The following is a 22,020-nucleotide window of genomic DNA, read 5'->3' on the forward strand; positions in this document are numbered from 1 at the left end:
TGCTGCTCACTGGCCTTCAGTTTTTTATTTTGTCACAACTCAAGCTTAATATATTGGCATAAGTTTCGTTGTTGAGGCACTTTTTACACAGGGAATTGCATTGCATAGAAAGTTTGGTTATTTTCTCAAATTCCGTAAATATGTATGTCCTTATCATTGTGCCACTAGTGTTATTTCCTAAATTTAATGGAGCAAAGGGAGTTGCTGAAAGGACTTACTTCCGTTTTTTTGATTGATTAGGCTGACTGCCATGCTTGTGTCACTGTTTTCACATTTGCTTTGTTTGTTCCATTTTTCTTTAGATACACTTTGCTCCTATTTTACCCGACTATATTTGAGCAAATTGGATGCAAGTGTCACATAAAAAAAAACACATGCAAAGTGTGATATCTGAGCCGTGATGTCTGAAATGTGATGAACAACCACATGTGATACCCAAAGGGCAGAATTTTCTCCTTGGTGTGTAGGGATGGGCCCCACACGCTGACGTGTAAAATGACGCACGGTGATGTCGGGCGTGTGTCCTGGCATTGACTCCCATGGCTTCACCGTGCGTCATTCCGATCTTCCGTTCGGCGGGCGCTCACCTGAGGCGGCTGTGTGCCCGCCGAACTGTCAAAGGCCTGTTAAGGCCATTAATAAACCAATTGAACTAATTGACAGGGCTTCCCGCCTAACCTTAAGGTTGGCGGGCAGGCAAAGAGCCCAGGCGGCCTTTGCATTTTTCATGAAACCTCATCCACGGGTAGGATGAGGTTTCATAAAGGTTTTATTAAATTAATAAATATTTTTTACACATTTCATAAACATGTCCCAGCTCATGTGACACTGTCATATGAGGGGACACGTCTAAATAATTTCAAACTTTCTTTATTTTAAAGTTTCAAATTGAACTTAATCTCCCTGAGGCAGCTCCGTGCCTCAGGGAGATTCCTACGCTCTTTCAAGTGCATGCGCGAAAAAGCACAGGCTCCGACTCTCCCTCCTCCCCCCGCCCGCACAGGTAGCGTCACCGGGCACGTGTCATGCTGGGCGCGCCTTAATTGGCCTGCCCACGTAAGATGGCAGCGCGCAGCCGATAGCGGGCAGCGATCAGCTCCGCGCCTGCCCGCGCCCGCTCCCGACCAGCCCACCTGGCAGGGAGAAAATCCTCCCCAAAGTGTTTATATGTATTACTGTTTCTCCAGGACTACATTTCTTAGCTTAGTGAAAGCCTAAGGTGGGAGCTGAAATGACATCACATGAAGTTTGAAGCAATCTTCTCGGCTCTCCCATCTTTTTTTAGTTGGCAACCTTTGATGGCTGTACATTTTTGATTGGTTTTCACATATCTGTAGTATTTGTTTTAATAGATGCTTATGTACCTCTTTGCTTGCTTTTGATTGGCGTTTTCCCTACTCAAAGAGTTGCAACTTATGTTTTATGCCGAGGATTTTCAGTCAATTAGGTGTGTGAGGCATGTCACAAAATTTGCAAGAAAAAATGTGTGATGTCTAAAATACAATGGACAAACATGCTGGACACAAGGAGGTCAAATTCTCGTGGCCAACTGCTGAGCTCTTGCCATATCTTGGATGGAAAAACTGGCAAATTCCCCTCAACCTTGTAAGGGGCTGAACCAGAGAGCATGAGTTGAAACATTGGGGAAATGGCTAGGCGATCCAGGCCACAGAACTGGCCTTAACACCCACAGGAGGGCAAGAATTTCTTTGCATTTATGATTCAGCCTCCTTACAGAGGAATAAGCGGAGAATGTTTGCAGGCGATGATTTTTGGTCTCAGTTTTAATGCAGGAAACAGGACAGCGGCAGGCCTCGAACTGATGGCAAGAGGCAGTCGGTACAATCATGCCACCCACAACCACCATCCTTATTCAATGTTATTGTAAGTGCCTCACTTTATTATGTAAAACGCTCTCATCTTTTCAGCCAACACACTAGCCAGGCCTGAACTGTTGTTCAATTATTTCACATCGGGCAACATGTGGCAAAACAAGGGAAAAGGGTTTTTATTTTTACTTTTCTAAATCAAATGTAAAATCTCAGACATGCCATAGCTCAAACTATCAAAATTCAGATAATCTTTGATGCCAAATTTGATTTGTGAATGCCCTACCCTCAACTAAATGGACAATGACAATTAGTGATAATTTTTGCCAGCCCAATAGTGCCACCAAGTGGAATGAGCAAGATATTAGTCCGACTGGATAATTTAATTTCTATTAAAAGTTGCCAACTCATTTTCAAAAAAGAAACCTTTATTTTTCAGGAATAAACAAGGGCTCCGAATGTGAGATCCACGGAGATGACAGTCATTGAGGAAAGTTATATTCTGTGCTGAGAAAGAGTTACCGTGTAAAGGGGGAACTTGGCCAGAATTTTACATTCGGCGTGTGGGGGCAGGCCCGACATGCCGGAATGTAAAATGACGGGTGATGTTTCGGTAGGTGGGCACACTATGAGGATGGAGGCACGCCCAGCATTAATTCATGGGCTAGTTAAGGCCCATGAGGCACCAATTGTGTTTGATTTTGCACAGCCCATGTGATTTTCTGGGCGTCGCACAGATGCAACGGGAAGGCAGGTAGGCCACATTTTCAAAAACCTCATCCATGGGCAGGATAAGTGGGGTGAGTGTGCTCACTAATGCGAGTTGTTAGCACTTTAGGTTATAACTTACTGCTACTTGCTTGTGTGAACAGGACAACTTCATTTTGCTTCAGAGCTACTTTGACAGAAATAAGAGGCTTCAGTTCAGGACTCCGGAAGAGTCATAACACTTGGGGCCTTTCAGGTATCAGACAGCCTTCCCTCACCCTGGGAATGGGGATTGTGGTCTCTGCTGGAGGCACCTCTGAGGAGGAAGACAGGGCCAGAAGGGGAAGGAGGCCAGGTGTCCATATTCAGCCTTCATGGAAGCCACCTGTGGGAGGACAGGCGCAGGCACAAGGGGCGCAGGGCCAACAGGAATTCCAAGGCAGAAGGGGCCGCAGAAGACGCCACTATCCTGCTGCCAGGGTTTACAGGCGGTGATGCAGCTGCTTCAATACGTCTGAGGTGCAATGCCAAAGGAGGCTCCGCCTCGCAAGGTAAACCGTGACCTCCATCTATCAGGCAATTGGCCCTGAGATCAGCTCCAACTGTGTAGGTGGACACCCCATGCCAGTGGCGCTGAAGGTCACGGTTGCCCTCAACTTCTATGCCTCCAGCTCTTTCCAGGGGTCAGTGGGTGATCTTTGTGGAGTCTTCCAATCATCTGCCCACAGTTGTGTCAAGCTGGTGACAGAAGCTCTTTCAGGTGTGCATTGACTTTCATTCACTACCGCACGGACGAGGCCAGCCAGACACAGCGAGCCAGAGGATTCGCGGCCATTGCTGGCTTCCCCCACGTCCAGGGTGCAATCGACTGTACACATGTGGCCATCAAGGCGCCAGCAGGTGAGCCCGGTGCCTTCGTCAACAGGAAGGACTTCCACTCCATGAACGTGTAGATAGTGTGTGATCACAGGATGCTGATTCTACAAGTCTGTGCAAGGTACCCAGGCAGCTCCCACAATGCTTACATCCTCAGACACTCCCAGGTGCCGGGGCTCTTCAGTGCTCCAGCCCGATTGGATGGATGGCTGCTGGGTGACAAGGGCTATCCCCTCAAGAGGTGGCTCATGATGCCTCTCTGCCATCCAAGAACAGAAGCTGAGCAGCGGTACAATAGGAGCCACGCCTCCACAAGGGCTATGGTGGAGAGAACCATCGATCTTCTGAAGATGCGCATCCAATGCCCGGACTGTTTGGGGGTGCACTGATAGCGCACCCCGCAGATCGTGTGTCACTGATAGTGGTTGCATGCTGTGCTCTCCACAATCTGGTGCTGGAAAGGGGGGGCACAGTGGAGGAAGAAGATGTTGACGCAGCTGCTCTGGCAGCAGATAGAGTCCAGTAGTGAGTCCGAGGATGAGCCCGCACAGGAGAACGCTGAGGGGATAGACGCTGAGCTGGGCAACCTCCAGGGAGACAGGGGCACCCAGGAGGCTTTGATCCAATGCTCCTTCAGCTAGCCTGCCAAAGATGGACCACCAACACATGCCAGGGCTGCTGGCTCCATACTTGATACCTGAGAGCAACATTTGCTTGGTGAACAACATGCACTATGTGCCATTTCAATAAATCTCAATGACAAACAAGTCACTCATAACATCATGGGTTCCCCTTCACCTGCAGAACTAATGAAGCCCCCAGAGGCTTGTTGAACACAAATACATTTACTGGTGTGGTGTTTGGCATACATAAAACAAATTAAATGACAAGGTGTTCTCCATCACACCTACTAATAAATAACTTAAAAGTGGGGCAAAAAAATATCACCAGTGATAATCCCATGTCGTGCCTAAGGTGCTTTAAGTTTATGCTTGCAGGTGCCACGTCTAGGTGCTCCCCACTCATTGGCACCAGTATTGGAGGCAGCCTGCTCACTCTGTTGTCCTGTTGGCCTTGATGACCTTGGCGGGCGTCCTTTGGCCCGTGGAGCCTGTGCTGGCCCCGCTTGGGAGGGAGCAGCCAGTGGCATGGCTGGCTTATCCTCAGTTGCCGCAGCCTCATCGGATGTCACAGTCACTGGCAGAAAGGCGGAGGAATTGCTGCCCTCATCCGGAGCACCCTGAGAGGAGCCCGCAGCTCGTGCGCCAATGTCAGGTCGCTTTGGACTTCCCTGCTCACTATTGATGGATGGGCACCAAGTTGGGATACTTGGTGCCCCATCCATCTCCCACATTGACAGCGACCACCTGAGGTCAATGCTGCTGAGAGAGCTTGCAGGTCCGAGCGCAACCCCAGGAAGCCTTGATTCAGCTCCTGCAGCAGCCTCTTCATGAGAGTCTCCACTGTCTCCATGGAGGAAGCAATACGCTCGGCCATAAGGGCCATTGCATTGCTCATGCTCCGCATGGACTCCTCCACAACGAGACCATGGCAGCATTCCCTCATGTGTCTCCGCCAGATCCTCCTGCACACCCTGCTGGACTTGCAGCATCTGCTGCCTCAGGGACAACTCAAGAGGCACATCATCAGCCACCGACTGAGCATGTTCCTGGTTCCCAGCAGACCTCCGGCTTCCAGCGCCCTGGGCACTCTCTGCCTCCGCCTGCACCTTGAGTGAGTGTGCAGTGGCCTCACCGCTGTGCACCGAGATACTATCTGTTGATCTAATGCCCACCAAGGTGCTAGTATCTACACTGTTGTCTGCCTAGCTGAGAGGGTGTGACGCTGGTGCTTTTATATCCTCTGTGCCCTCTGGGGTAAGCAGTGGGCCTTCAGGCTCCTGACACCGACAGGCTTCTGGTGAGCCTGAAAGGAAGAACAAGGACATTTAATTAGTTGAAGTCGTTACGCTGTTAATGTGAATGCCTGGCACCCGGATCAGGATGCCCCCGTCTTTCCATTATCAATGGGGATCCCATGTTGGAGGCTGAAATCAATATACAGTCAACAGTGGAATGGTTGCAATGATAGACATTGTGACCTCAGTGCATGGCATTCTTACCTCACAGTGGCACCCCAAGCTCACCACAGCCGGTTGACCTAGGCATATGGCGCCTCTCCAGCTCCAGTGCCTCCTGCTCGTATCTGGTGAGGATCAGAAGGTGGGGCTGCCCTCTGCCAGTCCGCAGCCTCTCTGCATTATTGTGGGCTGTCTTCTCCTGAAAGGAGAGAGGAGCATTGATTAGTCCACCGTGTACCTGCATTGCTACTGCAGCCTGGCAAACCCCACCTGTGGAAAACCTTGCAGGGCTCATCCGATTCATGATCCTGGAGCTGCAAAACACTCATTCCAAACAGCCAGGGCTCACACCTTTGCCCAGATGCTGCCACATTGACATTTGCCACTCACACTCTAAGAACTCGGAGGTCCAGGTTTGGTGGTGATGGGGGTGGGGGGAAGTGGGGGGGGGAGGGGGCTCCTAACTGCTGTGCTAAGTGACCCATGCCAACATGGTACTCACCCTTCCTGATCTTAGGAGGTCATTGAAGCGCTTGCAGAACTGCGCCCATGTGCGCCTCACCACACCATGGGGGCTAAATCTGGATGCCACCTCCTCCCAGGCAATTTTGGTGAGGTGGGGGGGGCCTCCTCCTCCAGTCCCTGGGGACAAGGATATCCTGGCGATGCTGCCACCTCCTCCAGGAGGGCAGCGAGACGCTCGTCAGAAAACCTTGGGGCTGACTGCCCCTCCGACCTACCCTCCCCATGCTGTGTTCAGAACTGACGTTCTCCATGACAATAGTACCCTGAGTCAATGGTAGCCTTGGCATGGCTGCCTGCACCATCTTTGAACAGGCCACTGGGTCGCCATTGGGCCCCTTCACGCTGATGCTGGAGTCGCGCATTACGCTGGGCAGGCCTAAATTGACCCGCCCACGTAAAATGGCGGTGCAGACCCGATTGCGGGCGGTGGTCAGGTTCCTGATCACCCCTGCCCGCTCCTGCCGAGCCCGCCTGACGCGGGAAAAATTCAGGCCCTTGTGTTTTTGGAGCAGACTAGCCCCAGGCGTAACTTATGCTAGGAGCTATTTTCAGGCTTTTTTGGGCATCTTATTTTTAATGAAGTTTTTTGCCATGAGTTGTAGCTGCCATATTCTTAGATTACTACTATTGTAATTTTGAAGAGCAGCACTCCTGTGGAAATTCCTCAATTTTTGTGTTACTTGAAGGGTAAAGAAAAGGGAATTAAAGACCAATTAGTCTTGCCTAGCTTGTGAGCAAACTTCCAGGTAATTTGGCACAAAGCCATGGAAGTACATACAGAATTTGAGCACTAGCTCCCTGCAATTGTCTATAAGTGTTTGGGAAAACATGGGAGTCAGCATGGATTCTTAAAGGACATGGTGTAGTTACCTAATTTAGTCAATTTATTCAGGAAATCATAGAATACATATAATGATTTTGTATTTCTGGAATGGTTTTCTTGACATCTTAATCCCCATATTTTCAGTTTAATTTAAACAAAGTAAATGCAGGTGAAATTCCTAAATTTCAAAATATATAATAAAATCCATGAATTTTACCCCAATTATATTGCAAGTAAAGGGAATGTGGTGGATGTCATGTGTGCGGATTTTCAGAAGAGATTTGATAAATTTGCACACTAAGAGATTATTAAATTCTAAAGGGAGAGGGCAAACAGACAGAGATCGTGGTACATATTGGTACCAACGACATAGGTAGAAAGAGGGATGAGGTCCTGCAAGAAGAATTTATGGAGCTAGGAAGCAGATTTAAAAACAGGACCTCAAAGGTAGTAATCTCTGGATTACTTCCGGTGCCACGCACTAGTGAGTATAGAAATAGGTGGTTAGTCCAGATGAATGCATGGCTGCAGAGATGGTGCAGGAGGGAGGGCTTTAGATTTCTGGGACATTGGGACCGTTTCTGGGGGCAGTGGGACCTGTACAAGGCGGACGGGTTGCACCTGAACTGGAATGGGACCAACATCCTTGCAGGGAGATTTGCTAGTGCTGTTGGGGGGGCTTTAAACTAACTTGACAGGGGGATGGGATCCTGAGAGGAGGTCCAGCAGGGGGAGATGCACAGCCAAAATTAGAAGAGAGAGCAAGTGAGTCTGGAAGGCATAGAAATTATAGGCCAGTTACGGCACAAGGGAGTTTGGCAAGGTTGGATGGTATTTATTTTAATGCAAGGAGTCTGACGAATAAGGCAGATGAGCTGAGAGTACAAATTAACACATGGAAGTATGATGTCATTGCTGTCACAGAGACGTGGAAGAGAGAGGGGTGGGATTGGCAGCTCAATATTCCAGGGTATAAGGTTTTCAGGCGAGACAGGGAAGGAGGTAAAAGAGGAGGGCGTATCGCAATATTGATCAAGGAATCAATTACAGCAGTAAGGAGGGATGACATCTTAGAAGGCTCCTCAAATGAAGCCATATGCGTAGAACTTAAAAACAAAAAAGGAGCAATCACATTGCTGGGAGTGTACTATAGGCCCCCAAACAGTCAGAGAGAAATAGAAGAGCAGATATGTCGGCAAATTTCAGAGAAGTGTAAAAATAATAGGGTAGTAATAGTGGGGGATTTCAACTTCCCCAACATTAACTGCGTTAGTCATAGTGTGATAGCATTAGAGGGAGCGGAATTCTTAAAATGCATCCAGGAGAGTTTTTTAAGCCAGTACGTAGAGGATCCTACAAGAGAGGGGGCAGTCCTGGACTTAATTTTAGGGAATGAAGCCGGGCAAGTGGTAGAGGTATCAGTGGGGGAGCGTTTTGCAGATAGTGATCATAACTCCATTAGGTTCAAGGTTGTTATGGAAAAGGACAAGAATGGGCCAGAAATCAGAGTTCTAAATTGGGGGAAAGCTGATTTTAATAAGATCAGATATGATTTGGCCAGAGTAGACTGGGAGCAGCTACTGTTAGGTAAATCTGCGTCAGAACAGTGGGACTCATTCAATAAGGAAATAGGGAGAGTAAAGTGCCAACATATTCTAGTAAAGACAAAGGGTGGGACCAACAAATCCAGGGAACCCTGGATGTCGAGGGATATACAGAATTGGATAAAGAGAAAAAGGCTTATGGCAGATACCGAGGGCTCAAAACAGCAGAAGCTCTAGACGAGTATAGAATGTGTAGGGGGGAACTTAAGGAAATTAGGAGAGCAAAAAGGGGGCATGAAAAAACATTGGTAGGTAAAATAAAGGAAAATCCAAAGTTATTTTACAAGTACATTAAGAGTAAAAGGATAACTAGGGAAAGAGTAGGGCCCATTAAGGACCATGGTGGTAATTTGTGTGTGGAGCCGGAAGAAGTAGATAGGTTTCTAAATAAATATTTTGTGTCGGTGTTCACAAGTGAGAGGGATGAAAGAAATTAGCATAGAAAGGGAGGAAGTTCTAAGTGGTCTGGTAGATAAATCTCCAGGCCCTGATGCAATGTATCCCAGGCTGTTGAGTGAGACAAGGGAGGAGATAGCAGGGGTGCTAGCAATAATTTTCAATACCTCTCTGGCCACAGGAGAGATGCCAGAGGACTGGAGGGCAGCCAATGTGGTACCATTATTCAAGAAGGGAGGAAGGGATAAACCAGGGAACTACAGAACAGTCAGTCTAACCTCAGTGGTGGGGAAACTATTGGAAGCAATTCTGTGGGACAGAATTAATCTACACTTAGAGAGGCAGGGATTAATCAAGGACAGTCAGCATGGTTTTGTTAAGGGGAGGTCATGTCTGACCAATTTGATTGAATTTTTCGAAGAGGTGACCAGGTGTGTAGATGAGGGTAATGCATTTGACGCAGTCTATTTGGACTTCAGCAAGGCTTTTGATAAAGTCCCGCATGGAAGATTGATAATGAAGGTAAGAGACCATGGAATCCAAGGCAATTTGGCAAATTGGATCCAGAATTAGCTAAGTGGCTGGAAGCAGAGGGTGATGGATGAGGTGTGTTTTTGTGACTGTGGGTTCCACAGGGATCAGTGTTGGGTCCCTTGCTGTTTGTGGTATATATAAATGATTTGGACTTGAATATAGGAGGGTTGATCAGTAAGTTCGTGGATGACACTAAAATTGGTGGGGCGATAAATAGTGAGGAGGATAGCCTTAGATTACAGGAGGATATAGACGGGCTGGTCAGATGGGCTGATCAGTGGCAAATGGAATTTAATCCGGATAAGTGTGAAGTGATGCACTTGGGCAGGACAAACAAGGCACAGGAATGCACGATGAATGGTAGGACCATGGGAAGTACCGAGGATCAGAGGGACCTTGGTGTGCATGTCCACTGATCCCTTAAGGCAGTGGGACAGGTAGATAAGGTGGTTAAGAAGGCATATGGGATACTTGCCTTTATTAGCCGAGGCATAGAATATAAGAGCAGGGAGGTTATGCTGGAACTGTATAAAACGCTGGTTAGGCCACAGCTAGAGTATTGCGTGCAGTAAAGGAATCCGCATTATAGGAAGGATGTGATTGCACTCAAGAGTGCAGAGGAGATTTACCAGGATGTTGCCTGGGCTGGAGAGTTTTAGTTATGAGGAGAGATTGGATAGACTGGGGTTACTTTCCCTGGAGCAGAGGAGATTGAGGGGGGACATGATTGAGATGTATAAAATTATGAGGGGCATAGATAGGGTGTTGAGGAAGGAATTTTTCCCTTGGTGGAGGGATCAATAACCAGGGGGCATAGATTTAAGGTAAGGAGCAGGAGGTTTAGAGGGGATGTGAGGAAGAATTTTTTCACCCAGAGGGTGGTAGGAATATGTAACTATCTGCCTGAAAGGGTGGTAGAGGCAGAAACCCTCATAACATTTAAGAAGTATTTGGATGTAGACTTGTGATGCCATGGCATACAAGGCGACAGGCCTAGTGCTGGAAAATGGGATTAGAATAGTTAGGTACTTGTTTGACTGGCGCAGCCTCGATGGGTCGAGGAGGCTTTTTCTGTGCTGTAGACCTCTATGACTCTATGACTCTAAATTTTTAGGCCAATAGCATTAAAGGGAATGCAGCTGCATGGACAGAGATGGCTGCAGACATGCGGGGAAAGAAAAGAGGAAATTAGTACTTTGTTTTTATGCAAAGCAGTTTTCAACTTGACCCGAGAGAGAAGCAGAGCAAAATGCCTAAGAGGCAAAGCCTCATTCTGCTTGCTGTTGACATCACACCGAGTTGCTGCTGCAGAATCTGAGGGGCTGCAGTGGGGTGAGTGGAAAGGGCCAAGGAAGTCAGCAGCAGTAGTGTGGTCCGTCCAACCTGGTGACAGCGCATCAACAGGATGATGAGGAGGGCAGAAAGGTAAGTGGCCTAACACTTTCAGGTGCAAAGCCCCACACTGTGACTTGCCTGCCATTCATCTGCACAGCACTCCTCAGAACAACAAACCTTGTAACTCCACTCATTCCTCTCTCTCCAGGCACCTCAAATCCCCATCAGCACTCTCACTCATCCTATTGAGCTGTCATACCCATGCCTCGCTGTTAACCTCCACAAATGTTGTCCTCGCCTCTTTCCCACATAAGCCATTACAAATACTCACCTCTCTGCTTTCTCTCCTTGCATGAGATAGCACACCACTTGACAAGGGGCAGGCACCTGGAGTGGGGATGGCCCTCCAGTGATAGGTGTCTTGATGGGCAATGGCAATGTGTGCCCACCTGATCCACTGGGAAGGAGATCTTGTGCCAGGAGGCTGCAGATGTAGCCAATGACCAGCCAAGAAACCTGAGCCTCTAGTGCTCAGGCATCTTCAAAGAGTTTATCCTCTGCCTGTAGACCATGTGTTGGGGTGTCATCTCCTTCCAGCAGGATTTTGCTGACCTCCTCCTCCACCCAGTGGAGGGAAATGTGGCTGAGACGGCAGCAAGTACTCCTGATGGTGATGTTACTCCTGCTAGTGGTGTGCTTTCTGCTCTTGTTCATCCGGAAGCATTTCTTGCCCATTATTAATTGTCCTTGAGAAGGAGATGGTGAGCTGCCACCTACAGTCCATGTGGTGTAGGTACACCCACAATGCTATTAGGAAGGGAATTCCAGGATTTTGATCCAGTAACCATGAAGGAACAGCGATACAGTTCCAAGTCAGGATAGTGTGTGACTTAAGGAGAAGATGCAGGAGGTGGTGTTCCATGCATTTGCTGCCCTTGTCCTTCTAGGTGTTAGAATTCACGGGTTTGGAAGATGTTGTTGAAGAGCCTTGGAGAATTGCTGCAAATGTATCTTATAGATGGTACAGGCTGCTGCCACTGTGCGGAGGATAGCGGAGTGGAAGGAGGGCATGTTTAAGATGGAGGAAGGGGTGCCAATCAAGTGGGCTGCTTTATCCTGGACGGTGTGTCAAAATTCTTTAATGTTGTTGGAGCTGCACTCATCTAAGCAAGTGGAGAGTATTACACCACACTCCTGACTTGTGCCTTGTAGATGGTGGACAGGTTTTGGGGAGTCAGGAGGTGAGTTACTCACTACAGGCTTCCCAGACTCCCACCTGCTTTTGTAACTTTAGTATTTATTTGGCTGGCCCAATTAAGATTCTACTCAATGGTAACCCCAGGATGCAGTTAGTGGGGGACTCAGCAATGATAATACCATTGCATGTTAAGGGGAGACTGTTAGATTCTCTTTTGTTAGAGATGGCCATTGCCTGTCACTTGTGAGGTGCAAATGGAACTTACCACTTACAGCCCAAGCCTGAATGTTGTTCAGGTCTTCTGCATGCAGACACAGACTGCTTCAGTATCTGAGGAGCTGGGAATGTCATCAGCAAATATTCCCACTTCTGAGCTTATGATGGAGCATGGGTTATTGATGATTGGGCCCAGGACACTACTGTGAGGAACACCTGCAGTGATGTCCTGGGACTGAGAAGATTGACTTCCAACAACCACAACCATCTTCCTTTGTGCTAGGTATGGCTCCAAACAGTGGAGAGTGTACTCCCGATTCCCATTGACTTCAATTTTGCTAGGACTCCTTGATGCCACACTCACTTGGTCAAATGCTGCCTTCATACCAAGGACTTCTTACTCAACTTTGGAATTCAGCTCTTTTGTCCATGTTTGGACCAAGGTTGTGAAGTCTGGAGCCAGATCCTGGTATGAAGGAAGTTAAACAGTAGGATCTCAAAGGTAGTAAGTAATCTTTGGATTACTCCAATATCCTTGCAGGCAGATTCACTGGTACGATTGCGCAGGATTTACACTAAATTGTGGGGGGGAGGAGGGGTGGCGGGGGAAGGGACCAGCGTAAAGAAGTAGAAAAGGGGAATAAGGTACATAAAGGAATGAGGGTGCTGCATATTACTAGAGAAGGAAGTAGTGCCATATTAAATAGGTACAGCCTGAGAAGGACTACGAGGAATACAAAGACAGGTTTAGAATCCATGCATGTAAATGCACAAAGTGTGGTGAGTAAAGCTGGTGAGCTACAAACAGAATTTAGGAAGCTGTTGGGGTTATCTGTAAAAGCTTGCAATATGATTGTGCCCTGTTCCTGTGGGAACTCAACATCATGGTAAAACCGTATGGCTTTAGCATGCTGCCTTGCTCTAATGCCAAATTGTAACAATTGTCTTTCTCTCCTGAAAATAGAGTCAGTCCCCCGATGAATGGATATCCACATGGCACCCTGGATGATATCCCACTGCTTGTGGCTGCCTGAAGTGACCCAGTGACATAAGAATTGAGTGAAGTGGCAAACTTTTATAGCCAGAGGCAGAGCTGTCTTGGCAAATGATCCTGACTGCAGAACTTGATGCAGAAGCTAGCACAGCTTCTCTTGCCTGTTCTGTGAAGTGCACTCTTCTCCTGATGAGTTTTCCAAAATCTGCTGAGCTTGGGATGTTTTGCCAGGGAGGGGTAATAGGCACATGCTGCTTCAAACTCCTTTCTTCCGTCCTGCTCTGGTACAGTTTCTCCTCCATTGAAATAGAACAACCATGGGTAATTTCAACTTAATTACTCAGAAACCCTTACGCTGGGTGTGGAAAAATATTGCAGCGGTCTCAGGCAAAGTCAGCACTGTTCAGGTGCAACTCAAAACAAGTGCTCCAAGATCTCTGCTTTGACACAAACAATCACTTCTCAAACTTTCTCCACACTACAGGCTTCAAAGCCAAGAATTTTCGCCAGTGCCAGTTGAACCCCAGATGTTTTCACTTGCTTCAACTGTGGGTACAAGACACCTGCTTTGGCCAGTCCTACACAAATCTTCCTTGTTTACATATATGATAATGACTTCCCAGCAGCTCTGGTGCACAGAAGAAAACCACAAACAGAAAGGGAATTGCCAGCACTGTAATTAGATATGAAAAAGCCAGTGAAAATGGGTGGCCACCCCGAAAAGCATTTTAATAAAATGCCTTTAGGCTGTACTTACATTCCAAAATCACATTACAAAAGGAAAGTAAATTTGGGGTCTACACCTTTAGAGAATGCAGATCTCTCCCCTCAGTGCTCTCCAAACATTCAGATTTTTTTGTATGTTGTGCTGGTTGTCTAAGAGGTTCAGAGGCATAGAGTCTGAACAGTAACTATTTATTGTATGGCATAGCTATGTACAAATATACAAGACAGTCTGCTTCTTCAGTCCAAGCCATGAGCTATCTCCATTGAGAAGACTACCAGGCTACTACTAGTCACATGGCTCCCTTTGCCTCATCATGTGGGTGGCACTGTTTCCCCAGTCCCAGATTAACCCTTTCAGTCCTGAACACCCTATTACTACAATTTTAGCTTTAGGGAGAGCAGTTCTCTGCATATATGTCCCCATGCCTGTACAAAGCATTGTTCACAACAGGACGTATAGATGGGAAATTTTAAATCCTTCCCCCTAGTGGAAGTCGGTTGAATGGGAGTTAAAATCTAAGTAATATTCCTGTTCTGCGGTCATTTTAACATCACTGTTTTCTTGGACATTTGGCGTGTCTACCTGACTTAGGGCAGAATTTTACGTCCCACGGGTGGGCATGTGCCCGACCCGATCAGGCGTAAAATAGCGCGTGATGACATCGGCTGAGCGTCCCGACGTCATCGCGCACTTGCGTGATATTTCGATTGGCGGGCACGCGCAGGAGTCGGCAGCACGCCCGCCAACAGTTAAGAGGCCCATTGAGGCCATTGCTGTATTAATTAAGAGTGATTTTTCACTGCCCGCTCAATGTTATGGTTGGCACATGGGCGGCCGTTGCATTTTTGAGGAAACCTCATCCATGGGTGGGATGAGGTTTCCGATAGTAATTAAAAAATAAATATAAATGTCTTGACAGAATTTTTACAATTTATATGTTCATGTGAGTGTGTCTGATGTGTGGACATTTTTTCCTACATTTCCAAATCTTTATTTCATGGTTTAAAACACTTCAGCTCCCTGAGACAGCTCTCTGCCCTCAGGGAGCTTTCATTGCACGCGCCCCAGTGCCTGCACAGACTTCAGTGCTCGCCCTCCTCCCACCCCGGCAGCACTGAGCCTTTCAGCATGCGTTTCACACTGGTTGACCATTAACTGGCCGGGGGCCGATCGCGGGCAGCGGCCCATTTCCCGGCTGCTCCCAGGCCCACCCACCATGCCCGACCAATGACCCGAAAATCCTGCCCTTAGACAGGAGCCTTATGAATAGAAGTCAATCGGGAATAAGTGCTTTTCTGAGGGCGTTTGGGTTGCCACAACGTTGGGTTCCCCCATTCCTTCTTGCAAAACACCCCCAAACTCACCCCACTGACTTACCTGCCTGCTGGCCTAGCAGTCTCCCAGCCACTCAATCTTCATTGCTTGCAAACTGCAGCCAGACAAGCTGCCTCTGGATTCCCATTTTGAATGGAAATCTGACCAGAGCAATGTTAATGAGGCCCAGTTGTTAAACTGGACCAGGCCTCCCCCTGCAGCTCCAGGGTGAACGGCCAGCACCTTTCTGTGGCAGAGTTAAAATGTCTGGCTGAATCTCCAGGATGAAATGTAAACAGAGCTCTACTTGGTTCAAACTGGTCTACAACCATAATCTACAATATAAAGGCAGTCTTAAAGTGACACTGATATTCCACACACACACTGCATATCCTGATTTCATACTGTGTATCATGCCACGGCTAATCATTAAATAAAACATAGCAGGTGTTTTGTATAGATGATACACAATAGAATTATGGTTTACAGGACACAAAACAGGTGTCCTGATAAAAATACCTCAGGTGACAGGTACAACTGGTTTTATTTTCTGTAAGCTACAATACTCATTCCTGACATTTATCCTCCACTTAAAGTTTAAAATCAAATTTTATTTGTCTTCTTTGTAAAGGTCAAGAACCCATTAGCCAGATTGCTACCCAATAGCTGATTGCTGCTGCTTAACCTGGCTCAGGAGCTGCCACACAGTGTCCTGGTATCCAGCTCCAGGAAGTCATGAGGATTATTTCTGGGAATTTGAGACCAAAACAGCTTGAGTGGCTGTTGCCTAAGGCATTATTAAGAATCTCATAAAACTTCTGGTACATAAGCCCTTTAAAAGGAAACTTAAGGAACGAACACCCAGACTATGCAAAGAAAATAAACGTTATGCAATAGTCAAGCATTTAGTTAAAGTCCCAACTTTAATGCCACCAAAGATAGCCACAGACTTTGTTCCAGCCATCTGAACAATTACATATTGTGTGGAAATCACATTTTGTCCAAAATATATGATTTTTTTTGATGTATGCTGTTTTTTTCATCATTGTGGAATAACGCCGAATCCCTGCTTTTTGAGATCTACTCACCGAAGATCTATGTTCTCTGGAAACCTACTTCGGAAAATGAAGACTTTGACAAAATACTGTCATTTCAGCCTCCCACATGAACAACTCAAAGGCCAGGGAAGAACTTCATGAACAGTCCTCTAGCCAACTACTCACCCACCACCCAACCCAAAATACCTTGGCATCACTCTTGACCATACATTGACCTACTGACAACACCGCCAGAACACCGGAGCCAAGGTCAAGACGAGAGTGAATCTAATACGGAAACTTGCGGGTACCATTTGGGGCAGTAGAGCCAACACACTATGCACTGCTCCACTCACCTTGCTCCACTCAATAGCAGAGTGCTGCTGCTCAACCTGGCTCATGAACTGCCACACAAACGTGTTAGGTATCCAGCTCCAGGAAGTTAAGGGGATTATTTCTGGGACTTTGACACCAAAACAGCTTGAGTGGCTCTCTGCACTAGAACACGTTGAACCTCCTGATGTCCGCAAGAAAAACATCCTCCTCAAAGAACACCATCAGCTGACAGCCAAGAAGCACTCCCATCGACACAGGACCTCAAAATAAAGCAACCCACACACTCACCTGAAATCCCCTCGCCCCCACTGGAACACACTCCACACCCTACTAACCGACAACGGTCCCACTTATCGATGGCCCACGACCTGGTTGACTGCAAACATCACCTGCCGCAAACTAATAACTGACCCGAGTGGTGAAGTCACAAATTTCAACCTTCCATGGAAAATCTAGACAGCCCTCATCTGCTTGAGGAAGGACCAGGGCAGATGTGGCCACAAGTGGAACATGAGGAACAGCTCAAATTGTGACTGTAGCCATCCGAGTCAGACCATCGCCCATATACTGAACATCTGCACTGAGAGGTCCATTCCTGGTGGCATCACAACCATTCACACTGTGTCAGCTGAAGCCATTGAATGGGTTGTTAACCTTGACATCAAATTTTAACTACTTCCCAGCCATACAAACAATAACAATAGATTTACAGGGAAGGCTTATTAATGGATGCCCCTCAAAATTTTGATTTGTTGCTGCATTTCTCAGTAATCCTCCACCCTAAATTCTCGGATTCTGAATTTTTAACCTATATTTTCATTCCTATTTCACCATCTGTATTTACTGCAGCTACAGATCATTAGTTTGTATGTGTTTCATTTATTATCTTAATATTGACATATGTGATCAAACCTATCTATTGAAGTATAAACCTGTGAAATTTAAATAGAAGATTCATATTATCACATTTTGAGTTTACATCAAGATAGTGTTTTGCTGCTTGATATTTACAACATGCCAAATGAGTCTTACAAAGTAAACACCACTTCTTCTTTCCTCTTTCAGCTTTCCCCATGTTACATGGGGTTGTGCAGTGCTGGCTGATCACCCTTCATATCACCCATTCTATTTTGGGGGGATTTACCAGGTGGTTTTACAGGCAGATGCTCTTCCTATCACTAACTTTCCCCATTTATCCAGGCTTGGGACCAGCACCAAGGCACAAGTCTTGGACTGGAACTTGAACTGAGTGGTTCAGAGGCAGGAGAGCTACCCACTGAGCCACTCCAGTTCCTTAGCAAAGTGAGTGCTACCATCATTGTTAAAAATTATTGTTTACATTTGTATTTTCCAGTAACACGCTGATTTATGTTATAAGATGTCTTCTATTGTACCTACTAATTCAATTCTGTTCAAATTGATATTTTTTCTTCCTGCTGTTGAGTCTTGCCTTACAGTAATCTCCCAATTTTAACCCAGCCAGTTGGTATTACTTAAAAGAATTTGTTTGTTTTGCAATATTGTAATGGAAGTACCCTGTTGTAAAACAGTCACATGACAGTAAAAAATATTTTTACAAGAACATTTGTGATATTACAACAGTTTTCGATAGCTGTTGCATTTTGCATAGTTCCAGAGATTACTCTTTATGAGAGGAAGATGATGGTAATTCAAGGCAACACAATTTTTCACTAGGACACATAGCACCCCAAGATTGGACTAATGACACTGTGACATCTAGGTGAGAAATGAGAACACTGAAAATATTCATTTAGTTTGTTTACAGAGGAGGTTTTGTGGGCAGTGGAAATGTCTCTACCTCTGGGCCGGAAGCACCAGGTTCAAGTCCCAATTTGGGACTTGATAGCCACAGAAGATCTGTTCATAACAGGGCCAAACAGGTTGATTATCAGCCTGTACAACCTTCCAATATGTCTTATAGCAGGCAATAAGAGCGGAAGTTTCCCTGGTCAGCCATACTGGAGAAGGCAACGGCAAACCACTGCAGTGTTTGCCAAACATAATCATGGACCAACACAATGGAAGTCCATGGTTACCAGCGCCCTCTTAGGGCATGGTACCTGAAGGAAGAGGAGGAGTTTGTTTACAGATTAATTAAACACAATTTCTCCATTATGTCCCAAAGACCACCATAACACATCTGTGTTTAACTGAAGTGCTGTAAAAGCCTACATGTATGTGTGTATATATTTACATATATTATCTTTAACTTGTCCTCATCCAACACCTATAGTTTCTAGCTAGATGACTGGATATTGATCAGGACTGGAACCTGATTCCCCCTTGGTTGTAAGAATAGAAAATCAGAATATTTTTTAAAAGGCGTAAGCCAAGTAAATGTTGATGTTCAGAGACACTTGGGTGTACTTGTACAAGGAACACAAAAAGCTAGAATGCAGGTACAGCAAGCAATTAAGGAAGCAAATGGCATGTTGGCCTTTATTGAAAAGGGATTGGAGTACAAGAACAAAGAAGCCTTGCTACAATTGTACAGGGCTTTGCGAGCCCACACGTAGAATATAGTATGCAGTTTTAGTTTCCATATTTAAGGAAGGGTATGTTTGTATTGGAGGTGGTACAGTGATGGTTCACTGGCTTGGTCCCTGGGATGAGAAGGTTGACCTATGATGAGAGACTGAGTAAATTGAGCCTATATTCTCTGTTGTTTAGAAGAATGAGAGGTGATCCCATTGAAACATTCAAGATTATGAAGGGCCTTGACAGGGTAGATACTGAGATGTTGTTTCCTTTAGCTGAGAATCTAGAAAAAGGGGGCACAGTTGATTGTTTAGGTCCAAGATGAGGAGAAATTTCTTCACTCAAATGGTTGTGACTCTTTGAAATTCTCTACCCTAGGGGGTTGTGGATGCTCTATCATTGGATATATTTAAGGCTGAGATAGACAGATTTTTGGACTCTTGGGGAATCAAGGGATATGGGGAGTAGATGGTAGAGTGAAATTGAAGCCCAAGATCAGCCATCATCATATCGCATGGTGGAGCAGGCTCGATGGATCACATGGTCTTCTCCTGCTCCTATTCCTTATGTTCTCATGTTCTCGTGCAAATAAGCTGGTGAAATTATTCTAACAAAAGATTTGCCAACAGAACTACTTTGTGTTGCACAATATTTCAAAAGAACCGACTTCCTGAGGTAGAACTAAAGGTTAAATTTAAAAAATAATGGCAGAAAAAATTGACTTGCATAATGAAAATGTCTTAATGACCAAATTTTTGCATCAATTTTGTTTCAGTATCATTGTTAATTTTACAGCATTGAGGATAGGAAGTGTTTTTATCCTAAAGCATCCACACATACAGTTTATCTTTATAAATATATTTCCTCTGTTTTTTTGTGCATGCTAAGGCATTACTTGATTCTCTTCTTTCTCATTTAACACTTTAATTCTCTGAGTCCAATAGCCCTCTGGGCTCAGGCATTTCATCCTGGTGTAAATGTCAGGACCTACATGATGATGATCTCCAACACTGAATACTTTAGGCTTTCAGAAACGTAACCAGTCGGTGACCAAATCTTTGGGCCTTATTGTGGGTTTGGCCAGGGAAGTAGTCACTACTTTCATTGTTGGTCAGGTGAGTATAACTGTTCCCACTTGGTGTACAGGCCAGGGTTCAAAATGCACAGGGGCGGCGGGCGAATTTACCCTTGAAGCGTCAAAGGTAGCCCACGATAAAGTGAAAACAGGATGAAAGATTCAAGAAAGGTCACCCCGCACAGTATTACTTTACATAATGGCTTCTCCATGGTCCAAAGGGGCTGAACAATTGCAGGAGCAGGAATCCCTGCAAGCGGGAAAACAAAGCAGAGTTGTGATTAGAGGAGGAGTGAGTGTGGGAGAAATAGAATCTGTGAGGAGCTGCTCCTCCAATCATAAATTCTGTCCCTCCCACGCGGACTGCTCCAGCCCCTCCAACTACAGGTTCCCTCTCTCTCCATCTTGTTGCTACTCCAGAGACAGAACCCAAGATTGGAGGAGCTGAAGCTGGATGACTTGGCCAACCCATTTGACAGAGGAACTTCAACATCTTCCAGGAAGCCTAGGAGAAGAACCAGAAAAAGAAGAGGTGGCCGAAAATCCAGTAAAGAAGCCAGGAGGAGGCCCAGGAGAGTCACCTGGGCCGAGAATGTCAGAGCGGAGTAGCCAGTGGAGAGAAGGTCCAACTCATTTTAATTTTCCTTTTATTCCTATGGTAGTAAAAGATTTAATAATATTTAGAGACTCTATAGATAAGTGTTTGCTGCCTTTGGTTATAATGGAAACTTTCATTTCAATCAAAACATCTGTTTCCCTTTTTCCCTATGTTTTTGCTGTTCTGGTTTTGAACCATTTTTGCACAAGCCATGTTATTGCCAAATAAAGACATTACTTTGCAAAATAAATTTTTCATATCACATTGACAGATAGTTAGCATAGTAGTTTTATCTGAATAATCGTTGGCTTGAGATTGGATGAGCTCATATATATTATAGAGTCTTTGGTGTTTGTGCTACCTTGTCCCTTTTACGAAGAGAACCCCGAAAAAATTCAACACAAATACAAAAGGTTAGGTGACTGCATCACCTAATAAAGGAGCTAGTGAGAATGAAAAAGGAGCCCCTGAAAATCTGGACAACATTCAGTCTTGGGCTGATAAGTGGCAAGTAACATTCATTCCACACAACTGCCAGGCAATGATCAGCTCCAACAAGAGAGAATCTAACCATCTTCCCTTGACAAGGGGCAGAAGTTACAGGTGGGAGTCGTCTATAGGCCCTCGAAGAGTTGCCTCACTGTAGGACAAAGCATAAATCGGGAAATAATTGAGGCGTGTAAGAAGGACACTACAATTGTCATGGGTGACTTTAATCGCATATTGACTGGCAGGAGTAACATGGAAGACGAATTTGTAGAGTGCATCAGGGATTGTTTCTTCGAGCAATATGTTGAAAAACCTACCAGGGAACAGGCTATTTTAGATCTAGTAATGTGTAATAAGGTGGGGCTAATAAGAGATATCGTAGTTAAGGAAACCCGAGAGGATAGCGATCACAACATGGTAGAATTTCAAATTCAGTTTGAGGGCGAGCAACTCGGATCTCAAGCCAGTTTCCTCAAATTAAATAAGAGAAATTACAGAGGTATGAAGAAAGACTTGTCTAAACATGCTGGGAAAATAGACTAAGGGGAAGGTTGAGCAGAGGCAGACATTTAAGCAGATATTTCATAAAGCTCAGCAAAAATTTATCCCAGTCAAAAAGAAGGACTCAATGAGAAGGATGAACCATCTGTGGTTAACAAAGGTGGTCAAGAAGAGTATCCAATCAAAAACTAAGGCATGCAAAGCGGCAAAAACTAGTGGTAGGCCAGAGGATTGGGAATTTTTTAGCAACCAGCAGTGGATGACTAAAAGCTAATAAAGAGGGAGAAAATTGATTATGAAAGTAAATTGGCAAGAAATATCAAAAC

At 45.7% G+C, this 22,020-nt stretch overlaps 1 protein-coding gene across 1 annotated transcript in view; it reads left to right on the forward strand.

Moving 5' to 3' along the window:
• Positions 1–2,533: 2,533 nt before the first annotated feature.
• The window catches only part of LOC144679616 (sterile alpha motif domain-containing protein 12-like), a 150,546-nt gene continuing 131,059 nt past the window's right edge, over positions 2,534–22,020 (forward strand). The window contains exon 1 of the mRNA XM_078540185.1: positions 2,534–2,629. The gene's annotated coding sequence lies outside the window, so the exon portion shown is untranslated. The remainder of the gene's footprint in view (positions 2,630–22,020) is intronic.

Source organism: Cetorhinus maximus, chromosome 4 (genome assembly GCF_964194155.1).
Source record: "Cetorhinus maximus chromosome 4, sCetMax3.hap1.1, whole genome shotgun sequence".
In the NCBI taxonomy this organism is placed as follows: domain Eukaryota; kingdom Metazoa; phylum Chordata; class Chondrichthyes; order Lamniformes; family Cetorhinidae; genus Cetorhinus; species Cetorhinus maximus.